The sequence below is a fragment of the Opisthocomus hoazin genome, chromosome W (genome assembly GCF_030867145.1).
Source record: "Opisthocomus hoazin isolate bOpiHoa1 chromosome W, bOpiHoa1.hap1, whole genome shotgun sequence".
In the NCBI taxonomy this organism is placed as follows: domain Eukaryota; kingdom Metazoa; phylum Chordata; class Aves; order Opisthocomiformes; family Opisthocomidae; genus Opisthocomus; species Opisthocomus hoazin.
Genome location: NC_134453.1, coordinates 44,924,580 through 44,939,875, shown reverse-complemented (window position 1 = coordinate 44,939,875; position 15,296 = coordinate 44,924,580). Strand labels below are relative to the sequence as shown.

The 15,296-nt window shown below is 41.9% G+C and overlaps 1 protein-coding gene across 3 annotated transcripts in view; it reads left to right on the top strand.

Annotated features, from left to right (window-relative positions):
• The window catches only part of LOC142365654 (A disintegrin and metalloproteinase with thrombospondin motifs 6-like), a 213,027-nt gene that overhangs the window by 155,074 nt on the left and 42,657 nt on the right, over positions 1 to 15,296 (top strand). The window lies entirely within an intron of this gene.

Sequence of the window (15,296 nt, the reverse complement as noted above, 5' to 3'; positions counted from 1 at the left end):
TGTGATTTTAGCCATCGATCTTCTGTCATGCAGTTCATTGTCACTTCACAGATTCAAAAGTATACAACAGAAAAAAATAATTGATTCTGAAGGAGTAGGCACTTATCTAGATAAGAAAAATTTGACATAATTAATTAACTTTTAAGGGAAGATTTGTGAATCCGTGATAACTGCATACATTTATTACTCATTTGAACCTCGGGGAGGGGAGAAAGATTTTCTTCAGTAGCTTATGGTGGCTAAACCAGGCGCTTTTCTCTCCTTTCAGTTTAGTATGAGGATATACTATGGTCACTTATTTTCATTGAACTCTGTGCTCAGGGAATAAATGTTTCATTTAGCTATGATTCATGTTAAAAACTGTATTTGCTTTCTCCATAGTACCTGCTATTCCCCCTCAGTTTATGAAACACCTTTTGCCATATGCCAAAAGAAAACACAGTTTTAAAAAGGAGCTGAGTCAGGGGAAAAGAAAGGGAGACAAGGATTGGAGAGACAGAGACTGTAATTGGAAACACTGGCTAATATAAATATTAAGTGTTGAGAAGTCTTAGAAATTAAACCAATGCATGGCTTTATTTCTGTAGGATTCATTATGAAGTCCATTATTGAAATTCTATTTAACTGAACTCTTTCTTTAGAAGAGAAATTTTGCTCTACATCAAAGGATAACAAAATATTCAACAGTTAAAGGATTTCTCACTGAAAGTAAAAAAAACCCACACAATAAGCATGTGTGAGGAATATTAGTATGGAAATTATTATTTATTTATGAGGTTAAAAAAATTATGTAGTGACTTTGGGACAGACTGTGAACAGGTTAAAGGCATCAACATTTTCCTGCCTCTTATTGTAGCTGATGTAGCACACCTGCAGTGCATGGACTGGTCAAAGTTTGATCATGTGATATTCCATCTTGATCCAGGAAAGCTCTAGATGATGTAGAGCCAGATATACTTTTGTATCAAAACTCTAGGCAAATCTAAATTGTAATCAACAGTGGCCGTTCTGTGAAACAGGGACTAGTTGAGTAGGGACTCTGATCCTGAGGCTATGTCACAGACTGGCCTATGTCCACTCCACACTATTTAGCTCTAGTTCTCTCTAAATCAGGCTGGCTGTATCTGCTTTACATAGCATTTGACCAAGTCTATGACTCTTATAGTTATTACTTGGTGTATATTTTTAATTGAAAGTGTCTAAAAAAGAAAAAGTAAAAACTGCGTACAGCCCACCAGGGTGATATGAACTTGAGAATATGTGTTGAATGTCATTAAGCAGAGCACAAAGGCTAGAGCAGCATTTTGACAGTGCAAAGTTTAAATAGTTTTGGACTATTATATATTGCAGAAGTGTCCAAACTTTGTGCAGTATCTTCTTCATAGTTTTTTGGGAGCAATCCACTGCATTCTGCAATTCCTAGAGCTGCCTGTGGGGCTTGTCGTGGAGAAGGATAACTGGAGCAGTCAGGAGCCAAGGAGCAAGCTAAGGGCAACCTACAATCTTTATTAGATGGTAATACGCTGTCTTTTCCACTGCACTTCTATCTTATATTCAGCTCTGCTTTACTGATGAGTCACATCTGAACAGTAAAAGTACTTTAACTTTTAAAACAGGACCTCTGTTCAGGGCCTGTCTCAGTTTTGCAGAATAGGAAGAGCATGCTGTAAATGGAATGGTAATAAGAAGGAGGAGGGCTTCCTGCTTATGACAGCTCAGTATGGTGTGAGGGTTCTGGATTCCATTCCTGCCTCCCTTGTGTGGTTCTCATGTGATAACCACTTCTCTAAATTGGAAGGACATGGATTTGACAGATGGACCACTCGTTGGATAAGGAACTTGCTTGATGGACACACAAAAAGAGTTGCAGTCAACGGCTTGATGTTCAGGTGGAGACCAGTGACGAGTGGTGTGCCTCAGGGGTCGGTACTGGGGCCAGTGCTGTTCAATATCTTTGTCGGTGACATTGTCACCGAAAATCCGGGAATAAAACCTCGTAACACCAATGTAGTGTTAAAAGGCAGGCATTCTTTATTGCAGCGCTGGATGCATGGGGGATAATTCCACCAAACGTGCATCCCCCATACCCCCTCCGTGCAGTTTATATAGATCAAAATATACATATTCATCTGATTACATAAGCCCTTTCTTTCATAGTCAAATCAGTCCGTTTTCATACACTCCTCCCACCCACGCTTGCGCAGTGCCTCCTAGTGGTGGTCGTCGGGGGTCCCAAGATGAAGGCTCATCCTCTTCATCACAGTGTCCGCTGGTTGACCCCAGCTTCTGCACATGCGCAGTCCTTTTCTGGCTCTTGTCCCGTAGCTAGGTCGCTGTAACTATGTCGCTGTAGCTAGGTCGCCTTGACTGGCTCTAGGCGACCACTAACATTTCAGGTGGGAAACTTTTGTTTCAGTTAATTTAGACAATAGATAAAAACCACAAACACACCTGCAACTATAGTAACGCTATTCCTATTAAAAATTTCCTTCACTACTATTGTTTAACATTGATAATTACCTGGAAACCAAACTCTCTGTTGCTGGACCTAACGTCCAGATGGGCAGGGGCTATACAAGGGACATAACTAGCAACATGGTTTATGTTTATGGTTAACAGATTTCATCCCCTTGGTTACATTTCCCCACTTTGGAAGTTTTGAAATAATTATCTTTTCAATACTTCCATTCTATTCTATATCAAACTTTATTTCAATTACAATGGTTAGATAATTATTGATTGTTATATTCGTTTTATAATTCATTTATTTCGCTACAGGGTGGTGGAGGCGTAGCAGCCGATTCACCAGGGTTTTGTCTTCTAGTAACAGCTTGAATAATTTTCCGATTAAAAGCAGTTCTGTTGGTGAGTTCTCTTTTTAGGCAATAATATATGAGCATTACTACTACAACTACTACCAATAAAAGCAGTCCGGTACCGATTAAAGATTTGACCCAAGAGCTAATATTCCACCCTAATCCGTTAAAAATTTTATCAAGCCAATTTTCTTGCATGTCTTGTTGAATTTCCTGAGTGTCTTTTTTTATTTGTTTTAGTAAGTTTAAGTCATGTTCAGCATCCTGAGTGACGTTGGGGATATGCAGACAGCAATGATCTATTCTATCTTTTAGGTACTCACATACTCCATGTTCTTTTAACAGAAGCATGTCTAAGGCCATTCTATTTTGGAGAGTCATTCTTGAGGTTGCTTGCAACTGTAGGTTTAACTGTCTGAATCCTTTCCTTGTTACATTTGCTAATTTTTCTACTTGACCAGTTAGTTTATATAACCAGGCCTTATTCCTATAAGTCGATAAGGGAGTCAATAAAGATTCTAAGGCCCATCCAATTTTTACTCCTGTTGAAGGCTCATTCCAGTTTTCATCTTCTTCAACTTTTGATCTTTTTATTCGTATTAATTTTAAATTTTCGGAGTTCCCCTTAAAGAGAGTCTTTTTCCAAATTGGACATAATGTTGGCATTCCTAAAGTAATTTGTTTTACCTTACCATCCACCGGTAGGTGAGTGGACCAGGTTCCATCACTCATTGCCCAAACTAAGTGTCCTGGACTTTGAATTGTTGATTTTCTACAACTAAAGAATGTTCCTCTTTTGGGCTTATAGGTATCAGTCAACTGTAAATCATTTTTAAGTCCCCTACACTGGCATCCATATTTCAAGGCAGCTGCCAAAGGTGGAACACTTTGGATTGCTTTACTAACTGTACTGCAATTATATATTTTTGTACAATTCCACCAGGGTACTACAATTTCCTTTTCCCGGGAAGTACTTCCTTTGTCATTGACCGATGGGAAAGCTGCAAAAATCATTCCATCCCAGGTGAAACACCAGGGAGCACTGGCCATATACTGGAACTGAAATGTGATGGCCATTGACCATACTGAATCCCACAAAGTTATTTCTTGTTTAGTTTTGTTGGACTCTTTGCATTCCCATTTCATGATTGTTCGAGTAACATTTTTCTTAACGGGTTCATCATAAGCACACCAACCTATATTGGGAAAAACTATCTGGACAAAAACATAATTTAGTAACTTCTCACAATTTGCTCTACTTCCAGGGGTTTTCCATTGTTTTCTAACATAATCTATTCGTTCTTGCCACTCAACAATGGGAACTTGTTCACAATGAGTACCGTCATTTTTGGGTTCTTTGTTACTTAGATTTGTTGTTAAGATTCCCCACGGAACTGATTCTCCTACAGCCCTTGGGATTGGAAGACATGCAGTTATTTGGGTCACGTTTTGTAAGTTTGCAAATTCTTTTATAAGCCCAATCATCAAATTTTCCTGTGGAGTCCTCCTTGGGAGGTATATTAATTGTTCCGCTTTTATTGGCAGTGAATCAACGTTTTCTGTTTTTACTTTTAATATACTGAACAGTGCTCCCATTATCATCAGTTCCCAGATCGAGATACAGTCTCCCCGCATTTTACAGCAATAGCTACTCTTTTAGATATATTTCAAAGTCAGTTTTGCAGTTGTTGGATCTCTATTGATGACTTTCCACGAAGGGGCTCTCTTCACTCGAGTGTAGTGTATCCACGGTTCTACTCCTTCTACTTTGATCGCAGTGTAAGTTGTTAACAGTACCTGAAAAGGTCCTTTCCACTTCTCCTGCAGTGGTTCAGAGTTCCAAGTCTTTATGTACACGAAATCACCTGGTTGATACTGACGCACAGGTGTATCCAAAGCAAGTGATCTGGTCAGTACAATGTATTTTCGGAGTGCTTCAAGTGTTCTTCCTAAAGAAATCAAATATAATTTTAAATCTGTTTCCCCTGTTATTTTCATATCCCCTGGGATCAAAGGAGTTTGATAAGGTTTGCCATACAAAATTTCGTATGGACTTACACCATCTTTAGATCTAGGTTGAACTCTGATTCTCAGAAGTGCTAATGGTAAAGCTTGTGGCCATTTTAAAGATACCTCTTGACAAATTTTACTTATTTGTCGCTTTAATGTCTGATTCATTTTTTCAATTCTTCCACTTGATTGTGGCCTCCAGGGGGTATGTAAATCCCAATTTATCCCTAAAATTTTACTTACTTGCTGAACTATTTCTGCTACAAAATGTGGTCCCCTATCGGAAGACATGCCAATTGGTATCCCAAACCTTGGTATTATTTCTTTTAACAATATTTTAACTACTTCTCTCGCTTTGTTGGTGCGACAAGGAAAGGCTTCCGGCCATCCAGAAAAAGTATCAATTAATACTAATAGATACCTGAATCCATTCTGCCTGGGCAGTTCAGAAAAATCAACTTGCCAGTAATCTCCTGGAATGTTACCCTGTTTTGTTACCCCTAGGGGTGCCCTTTTCCGATTTAAAGGATTATTTTTGAGACAAATTGGACACTTAGCTATTATGGATTTAACTACTCTTGTCATTCCTACACACACCACAGATGATTTTAGACTTGAGAGCATAGCATCTACGCCCCAATGTGTCTGTGTATGTTTTTCTTTTGCAAGTTCTAACATAACTTGCGGGGTTACAATTACCTGTTTTTCTGGCGTTACCCACCACCCTTCTGTATTTTGTGATGCTTTCAATTGTTCTGCTAATTGTTCATCCAATTTACTGTATTTTGGCTTTAGATTTGGGATTTTTATTTGTTTTACTGGTACTAGTGCAAAGATACCTTGTTCAGCAGCCTCCTTTGCTGTTTTGTCTGCCAATCGATTACCTATGTTTACAGCTGTCCGACCAAATTGATGAGCCTTGCAGTGCATCACTGCCACTTCCTTTGGTTTCTGCGCTTCTTCGAGGAGCTGAAGGATTTCTTCTTTATGTTTTATCGATGAACCTTGGGCTGAGAGCAGTCCTCTTTCTTTCCAGATGGCTCCATGAGCATGAATTACACCAAATGCATATTTGGAATCAGTCCATATATTTACCCTTTTTCCTTCTGCCATTCGCAAGGCTTGCCTCAATGCCACCAGTTCTGCTTTCTGTGCCGAGGTATTTGCAGGTAGCGTTCCTGACTCCAATACCTCGGTCGTGGTGACAACAGCATATCCGGCCATTCGTCTTCCTCCTTTCACAAAGCTGCTTCCATCCGTGAACAACTCCAGATCAGGATTCTCCAGAGGCTCATCCCTCAGGTCCGGTCTGCTAGAATAGACTTGTTCAACAGTTAGCAGGCAGTCACGTTCTGGATTTTCTGTCGGATTCTCCGTCGATAGAAACATTGCTGGATTTACAATGGTTGTGGTTTTTAATTCCACATCATCTTGCTCCAGCAAGACAACTTGATATTTTAGCATTCTGCTGGGGGACAGCCAATGACCCCCCTTTTGTTCTAGAACAGTTACCACCATGTGTGGTACATACACCACTATCTTTTGGCCCATAGTCAATTTTCGAGCTTCTTGAATCAGCAATACTGTCGCTGCCACAGCACGCAAACATCCCGGCCATCCTTTACTCATGTTATCAAGTTGTTTAGAGAAGTATCCTACTGGTCGCTTCCAGGATCCCAGACGTTGTGCCAGCACTCCAAGAGCCAGATGCTGTCTCTCATGGACAAACAGTTCAAAAGGTTTGGTTAAATTAGGTAAACCCAAAGCAGGGGCCATCATCAATGCTTTTTTAAGTTCTTTAAATGATTTTTGGCATTCAGGTGTCCATGTCAAATACAAGTCTTTGGATTCTCTTAAAGCGTTGTAAAGTGGCTTCACATATAGTCCATAGTTTGGAATCCAAAGCCGACACCATCCAATCATTCCCAAAAAGGTTCTCAGCTCCTTTGGACTGTTAGGTTCTGGGGTTTGGCAAATGGCTTCCTTTCTTTCGTTGCTTAATTGCCTTTGCCCTTGAGATATTTCAAATCCCAGATAAATCACTGCTTCTCTTCCTATCTGGGCCTTATTTCTGGAGACTCTATATCCTCCTTGGCCCGGGAAATTTAACAAACTGATAGTAATTTCAAAACATTCTTCTTTGCTTTCTGCTGCTATTAGAATATCATCCACATATTGTAACAATGTCCCCTTTTCCTGGTTTTGTCTTTTCCATATTTCTAATTCCTTTGCCAACTGGTTTCCAAATATTGTGGGGCTATTTTTAAATCCTTGTGGAAGTACAGTCCATGTCAGTTGCATCTTTCGTCCTGTTGCAGGGCTTTCCCATTCAAAAGCAAATATGCTTTGACTTTGTGCATCCAGAGGTATGCAAAAGAAGGCATCCTTTAAATCTAGTACAGTAAACCATTTATACTCCTCTTTCAGGGATGTCAATAAAGTATAGGGATTGGCTACTACTGGGTGTATATCTTGAACTATTTGATTTATAGCTCTTAGATCCTGGACTAGTCGATATTCCTGTCCCCCAGGTTTCTTTACCGGTAATATAGGTGTGTTGTATTCTGACTCGCATTCTACTAAAAGCCCATATTCCAAAAATTTCATGATTAACCCCTCTAATCCTTTTCGTGCCTCCCACTTAATAGGATACTGTTTTTGTCTTACCGGTTTGGATCCGGGTTTTAAGGTCACTTTTACCGGTTCTGCCAGTTTAGATCGTCCTGGAATCTCACTTGCCCAAACCAAGGGGGTCACAGCATTTTCCACCTCTTCTGGAATTCGTTTTTCTTTAAAAGAATCCTGTAACATAAATACTTTTGCCTCTATGGCTTTTGATTCAGGTATCAATAATTCAATTTCCCCATTTTTAGAAGTTATTTGTGCTTCTAATTTACTTAACAAATCTCGCCCTAACAAAGGCAAAGGGCATTCAGGCATATATAAAAACTGGTGTGTTACCCACTGTTTTCCCAATTTAAATTTTAATGGTTCTAGAAAAGGCCGATTTTCCCTTTGTCCTGTCGCACCAACGACATCTACCGACTGATGACTACATTTTCCTCTACACGTGTTTAATACCGAATAAGTGGCTCCCGTATCTACTAAAAATTCTATTTCTTCATTCCCTAGCTTTAGTGTAACCAGGGGTTCAGCTAGGGTTGACTCCCCCGGTCCTCTTCATGATTCCTCATCTAAAGTCATCAATTTAATCGCGCGAAGAGTCGGATCTAATTCCTCGGCCTTAGGACATTGTCTTTTCCAGTGCCCACGTTCCTTACAAATAGCACATTGGTCTGGTGCTAATCGAAGATTTATCCTCTCTCTTTCTCCAACATTCATCCCTCTTCCTCTTCCTCTGCCTCTTCTATTATTCCCAGTTAGAGCCGCCAATAACTTTCCATCTCTCCGAGCCTGTTTTACTTCCTTCTCTTTTTCTCTATTATTATACACAACCCATGCTACTTCGAGCATTTTCCCCAAATCTCTAGATTCAGGTCCTTCCAATTTTTGGAGCTTTTTCCTAATATCGGGAGCCGATTGACCCATGAATATGGAGGCCAATTGTATTGCTTCGTCTGGTTGTTCTGGGTCCAAATTAGTATACTTTCGGGCAGTTTCCTTCAGTCTCTCCATAAAAGCTGAAGGAGACTCATTTAGTTCCTGCCTTATTTCATAAATTTTTGACCAATTTATCGCCTTTGGCATTGCATGTTTAACACCGAACAAAATCCACCTCTGATATCTGGTCAACATTCCTCTGGGTCCCGGCTGATTCGGGTCCCAGTCAGGATCTGAAGAGGGAAAGTTCTGATCTACCGTTCCCTGCAAATCTCCATGAGCGTGAGCTCCCTCTACCTGTTTCTTAGCAGTATTGAGTACCATCCTTTTTTCCGTGCCATCAAGCAAAGTATCTAAAATTACCTGCAAATCATTCCAATCAGGATCCTGGGTCCTAATTATTGTCTCAAAGACCTTTGCTACTCTTTCAGGGTCCTCTCGATAAGTGCCTGCTATCTCCTTCCAAGACCTTAAATCAGTTATTGAAAACGGAACCTTTACTGTCACTGGACCAGTATTTCCTACTGCTTCTCGGAGTGGGGCCTGGAGGGGAGCTGGCTCCGCTGCCCCCCCTGTCCTTCCCCACGTTCTTCCCGAAACCGGGCTAAATCCTCCCGCACCCTCCCCCAGAGGGGAGGTGGAAGGGTTACTGATCTCGGATCCCTCTTCATAATTATCCCCCCATTTCCGACGCGGTGCCACCATTAGTTCGACATCATCCTCCTCAGACTCAAACTTCAAACATTCTTTTCCGACACCACAAGCGGCGCAGCATTTCTTTGAACCTTTCTTACATTTTCCCTTTCCCAAAGCCATTACCATAGAACTATGCGAATGTATCCCACACTGCCTTTGCCATTCCGGATGATTTCTCAACGAGAAAAACAAATCTACGTATGTCATTTCTTCCCATTTACCTTCCCTTTTACAAAACAACATCAATTGCAAAATGGTATTATAACACAGTGTCCCGTCCTCCGGCCACTTCTCCCCATCATCCAGAATATATAACGGCCACCAATGATTACAATATTCAATTAACTGTTTCCGAGTTAAAGGATCCCCCCCTAGTTCTTTCCAGTGCTTTAAAATACATCCCAAAGGCATGCCCCTTGGGATGGGTCTTTTACTCGGAAAGGTGCCCATCCTTCAAATGACCAGTGGTAGTGATTGTGCACTATATCACAAACACTAATCAGAGGGACCCCAACCCTTGTTGGAGCTCCCTTTTGGGATCCCAGCCCCCTGCTGAGATCCTGGAGACTTCAACCCGCTGTTGAAGACCTCCCCCTTGGGCCCCGCTCCACCGGCTTTCACCGAGCAGAGACTTTCCACAAAGGTACCTTTTAGCCCAACTCTACGAGGTTTTCACCACGATTTACGAGCAGGCGTATATTATACCTAAAGAATGCCTTAATTAAATTCCAGGGGACTTACTTGGAATCCTTCGGTCCGGGGATCAGAGGTTCTCCTCGAGAATCCCTCAATGCCGGCTGGAGGTCCCGTGATCCCGCGGATCCGTCGGTATTCACAAGCAGGGTCCCATCTGGGTCGCCAGAAACTGTCACCGAAAATCCGGGAATAAAACCTCGTAACACCAATGTAGTGTTAAAAGGCAGGCATTCTTTATTGCAGCGCTGGATGCATGGGGGATAATTCCACCAAACGTGCATCCCCCATACCCCCTCCGTGCAGTTTATATAGATCAAAATATACATATTCATCTGATTACATAAGCCCTTTCTTTCATAGTCAAATCAGTCCGTTTTCATACACTCCTCCCACCCGCACTTGCGCAGTGCCTCCTAGTGGTGGTCGTCGGGGGTCCCAAGATGAAGGCTCATCCTCTTCATCACAGTGTCCGCTGGTTGACCCCAGCTTCTGCACATGCGCAGTCCTTTTCTGGCTCTTGTCCCGTAGCTAGGTCGCTGTAACTATGTCGCTGTAGCTAGGTCGCCTTGACTGGCTCTAGGCGACCGCTAACATTTCAGGTGGGAAACTTTTGTTTCAGTTAATTTAGACAATAGATAAAAACCACAAACACACCTGCAACTATAGTAACGCTATTCCTATTAAAAATTTCCTTCACTACTATTGTTTAACATTGATAATTACCTGGAAACCAAACTCTCTGTTGCTGGACCTAACGTCCAGATGGGCAGGGGCTATACAAGGGACATAACTAGCAACATGGTTTATGTTTATGGTTAACAGATTTCATCCCCTTGGTTACAACATGGACAGTGGGACTGAGTGCACCCTCAGCAAGTTTGCTGACAACACCAAGCTATGTGGTGCGGTTGATACACTGGAGGGAAGGGATGCCATTCAGAGGGACCTTGACAGGCTGGAGAGGTGGGCCTGCGTGAATTGCATGAAGTTCAACAAGGCCAAGTGCAAGGTCCTGCACCTGGGTCGGGGCAATCCCAAACACAAGTACAGGCTGGGTGGAGAGTGGCTTGAGAGCAGCACTGAGGAGAAGGACTTGGGGGTACTGGTGGATGAGAAGCTCAACATGAGCTGGCAATGTGTGGTTGCAGCCCAGAAAGCCAACTGTATCCTGGGCTGCATCAAGAGAACCATGGCCAGCAGGGCGAGGGAGGTGATTCTGCCCCTTTACTCCGCTCTCGTGAGACCCCACCTGGAGTCTTGTGTCCGGCTCTGGAGCCCCCAAGATAAGAAGGACATGGATGTGTTGGAGCGGGTCCAGAGGAGGGCCACGAAGATGATCCAAGAGCTGGAGTACCTCTCCTATGAGGACAGGCTGAGGAGTTGGGGCTGTTCAGCCTGAAGAAGAGAAGGCCCTGGGGTGACCTTTTAGCAGCCTTCCAGTACCTGAAGGGAGCCTACAGGAAGGATGGAGAGGGGCTTTTCATAAGGGTGTGTAGTGATAGGACAAGGGGGAATGGCTGTAAACTAAAAGAGGGCAGATTTAGATTAGATATTAGGAAGAAATTCTTCACCATGAGGGTGGTGAGGCACTGGCACAGGTTGCCCAGAGAAGCTGTGGCTGCCCCCTCCCTGGAAGTGTTCAAGGCCAGGTTGGATGGAGCTCTGAGCACCCTGGTCTAGTGGAGGATGTCCCTGCCCATGGCAGGGGGGGTGGAACCAGATGATCTTTAAGGTCCCTTCCAACCCTTACCGTTCTATGATTCTATGATTCTATGATACTGAGCAACTCAAAGTGTACCTTACAGTCTTACTTGCTAATTATCACTTCATCATTGTCTGAGTACCATTCTGAAATGTCTGAGCAATGAAGCATGCAATGAAGTTCATCAAGTGTGTGTAAAGTGAAGTATTCTGAAAACTCAGCTGGGCACCTGAAATCAATTGACTCTTTCCACAGTAGACATTATTCTTCGTAGAGGACTCTAGGAGATAAACTTTGCAAAACAATCAGTTACATGTTTAGATTGCATTTAAAAACCATAAGGAAGTTAGTCCTGCTTTAATAAGAGATAGAATAGAACAGTGCAGTTGGAAGGGGCCTACAACGATCATCTAGTCCAACTGCCTGACCACTTCAGGACTGACCAAAAGTTAAAGTATGTTATTAAGGGCGTTGTCCAAATGTCTATTAAACACTGCCAGGCACAGGGCATCGACCGCCTCTCTAGGAAGCCTGTTCCAGGCTTTGACCACCCTCTCGGTAAAGAAATGCTTCCTAATGTCCAGTCTAAACCTCCCCTGGCACAGCAGGGAGAAGAGATCAGCGCCTCCCTCTCCACTTCCCCTCCTCAGGAAGCTGTAGAGAGCAATGAGGTCACCCCTCAGCCTCCTTTTCTCCAAACTCGACAACCCCAGAGTCCTTAGCCCCTCCTCATAGGACATTCATGTCAGCCCTTTCACCAGCTTTGTTGCCCTCCTCCCGACACATTCAAGTACCTTAACATCCTTCTTAAATTGTGGGGCCCAGAATTGCACACAGTACTCAAGGTGAGGTTGCACCAGTGCTGAATACAGCAGGATAATCACCTCTTTTGACCAGCTGGTTATACTGTGTTTGATGCACCCCAGGATGCGGTTTGTCCTCTTGGCTGCCAGGGCACACTGCTGACTGTCATCCAGCACCCCCAGATCCCTTTCTGCAGGGCTGCTCTCCAGCCACTCCTCTCCCAATTGATACTTGTGCCCAGTGTTACTCCATCCCAGGTGCAGAATCCAGCATTTGTTCTTGTTAAATTTCATCCCATTGACAATTGCCCACGTCACATCCCAATAATGAGAGTGATTAAATGTCCCATTCCATTAACGAGAGTGACTCAGATTCGCTGATCCCCTTGGTTGGATTGAGGTGAAATGACACCAGAGATCCTGTATCACTTCACAATATTTATTACCTACCAAACTACTGTGGCACAATTATGATAAGCCTTGCTTTTATAGTTTCAAAGGAGATGGAAAAGAGTGTAGGGGAGACAGAAAAGACAGAGGGGAAAAGAGGAAGAGGGAGAAATAAAAAGATGTCACCAGTCCTGGGTCCAGTGTTGATCCCGCCAGCAGAGGGGAGTCCAGATCCTGGGGGGTGCTGCCTGACCGGCACCCCTGTTCCCCACCCCTAGGCTGACTTGTTCGGTTTTGATGCTACTTAGATGATCTGGGCGGTTTGGGCTTCTAGAGTATTCCAGAAATGGGCCTGGGGGATGTTGAGCCTTCTAGAAATGAGTTGGTGGTGTCTTGCTGGTCTCACCCCCCCCCCTTCCCCCGGGCTTTTGTTTAGCCACATCTGTGGCCTTATCTATGCGCAGTTCAAAGAATTTTCCCCCACTGTCCACTTCTTGCTTGACTGGCATCCTGTGTCTTATCTCCAGGCTGCATAGATAAGGAAGTTGATTCCGAAGGAGTGCTTCCCCACCTTAGCAGAGCCCCCTCCTTCAGTTAACAACTGCATTGATATGGTAACAACTGCATTCTTTTGGACAAGATGTTTGAGACATCTGCTGCCTGGACTTTCACAGCCTAATGCTCCGATTTACCTAGATCCCTCTGCAAGGCCTCTTGTCCCTCAAGACAGTCAACAGCACCTCCCAGTTTGGTATCATCAGCAAACTTGCTAATGGTGCATCGAACACCTTGTGTATTTAGTAGTGTAGATTGTGTATTTAGTAGCATCATTCATGTTAAAGGAGAAAAGAACAAAATATTCAATAGTTGCTCTGCAAGTGAGCATCATATCCTGTAGAGTTAATTAAGCAGAAACCATGTCTACAAAAATCTGAGTTTTATTTTGGTATTTTCTTGATTTTTTCTAAAAATAGGTTGTTCACATTTACCAGGTAGTTAAAAGAGCTTGCCTGATAACAGACAACTCCTCTTTTCCTGGATTCATGTACTCACATGTAGGACGAGAATATAATTTCACTTATTTTTAATATCTGTGTCTTAGTATCTGTTCTTAGGCTTGGAAATCCAGAATTGTAGTGTTTCTTTTTGTATACTAGAACCAGTATTTTCTATATTGTAAAACTTTTCTTTAAAATGCGAATTTATACTATCTGAGCTAGTCTTTCCTCTCTGGGAACATTATGTAAAACTGAGCTACATGTATTCTCCATATTAATTCCCTTTCCTGAAAGTTCACTGATAACTGTTCTACTCTGAGTCAAGAGTTTTCAAAGGAAAGTTTGTTACTGTCTTGTATGGGTCTTTATAGCTGGTGGCAGACTTAGACAAGACTACAGGAAAACAATGCTAGAGAATACCAGAATGTACAGTAAAAGTTTATCTAGACAGAGAAGAGTGGGAGATGAAAGAACACAGGGAATTTAGAAGGGATGAATGAACAGGTTGCTGGAATTCAGAAAAAAATGACAACAGAAGATTTTTCTTAGGATCTGATTATTTAATTATTTAATGAGAAAAATCTAAGAAAGGGGAAACTAGAATACATAGAAATAGGAAATAAAACAATAAAATGAAGGCTGGAAAGAGAAGAAGAAAGTGCTAAAATAGAAAAGGGTGATATATATCACTTGCAGATCACAGAATTGCAGTTTATATAGTCTCATGCCTGTCTTTCCTTATATGGTATCTTGTAGCTTTCCAAGGGCAAGTGTATGACTTCGTCCAGGTCCATTAGTATTCTTAATAAAAAAGTGAACTGCTGTTGGTATTCTGTAAAAAAAAATCCCACAAAGGAAAAAAATCCTTCTGTGTATTTTTACTTTTGTATACATAAAAAATAAACTCCAATAAGTGCATACCCCCTTTTTTTATTTTCTTCCATGCTTAATAGAATTCTGGCAATAAATGGCAACAAATGACAGCATTTATTATCTAGAATTTACCAGGTACCCTAAGCATTGGTTTTGATTTCATTCATTCTATTAGAGTTAATCTCCAGATGAGTCAAATATCTTACATATTCCTGTTTTTTTATGAAATATTTAGTCAGTATATTATTATAAGTAAATTGATTGCTGTCCAGTTTCCTTTGCTGTTCATCAGTCTTGTAGAGTGGTGCCTACTATGCTTTCTTTCATGCCCTTAGATGAATTATGAAACTGCCTTTAGACAAATAATCATACTTGTCCTCATCAAGGAAAAAGTAAGTTTACCTCTGTGATGAACATCTTGTGATCTGATGAGTGAGCTCAGAAAGTATGTCCGGATTAACCAGCATGCACTAGTTTTAGTGATGCAAGATTCACTATGTATTGGTACAGGCATCTTTATAAACTGTTGCAGTCACGAACCACACTTTTTGGAGATTGCTTTTAAAAACAGATAAAGCATTTACATGCCTGCAATTTTAATTTAAGAATAAAATGTGCTCCATGTAATTTAAAATTTGGCTACTGAAAGCCATGCAGACTATTTGTGAATTGAAATCTGCAAAACATCTCAGTTCTCCGGAGAATATGGTCACTAAACCACTGGAGTTTTGTTTTCTATTAGAATTGCATT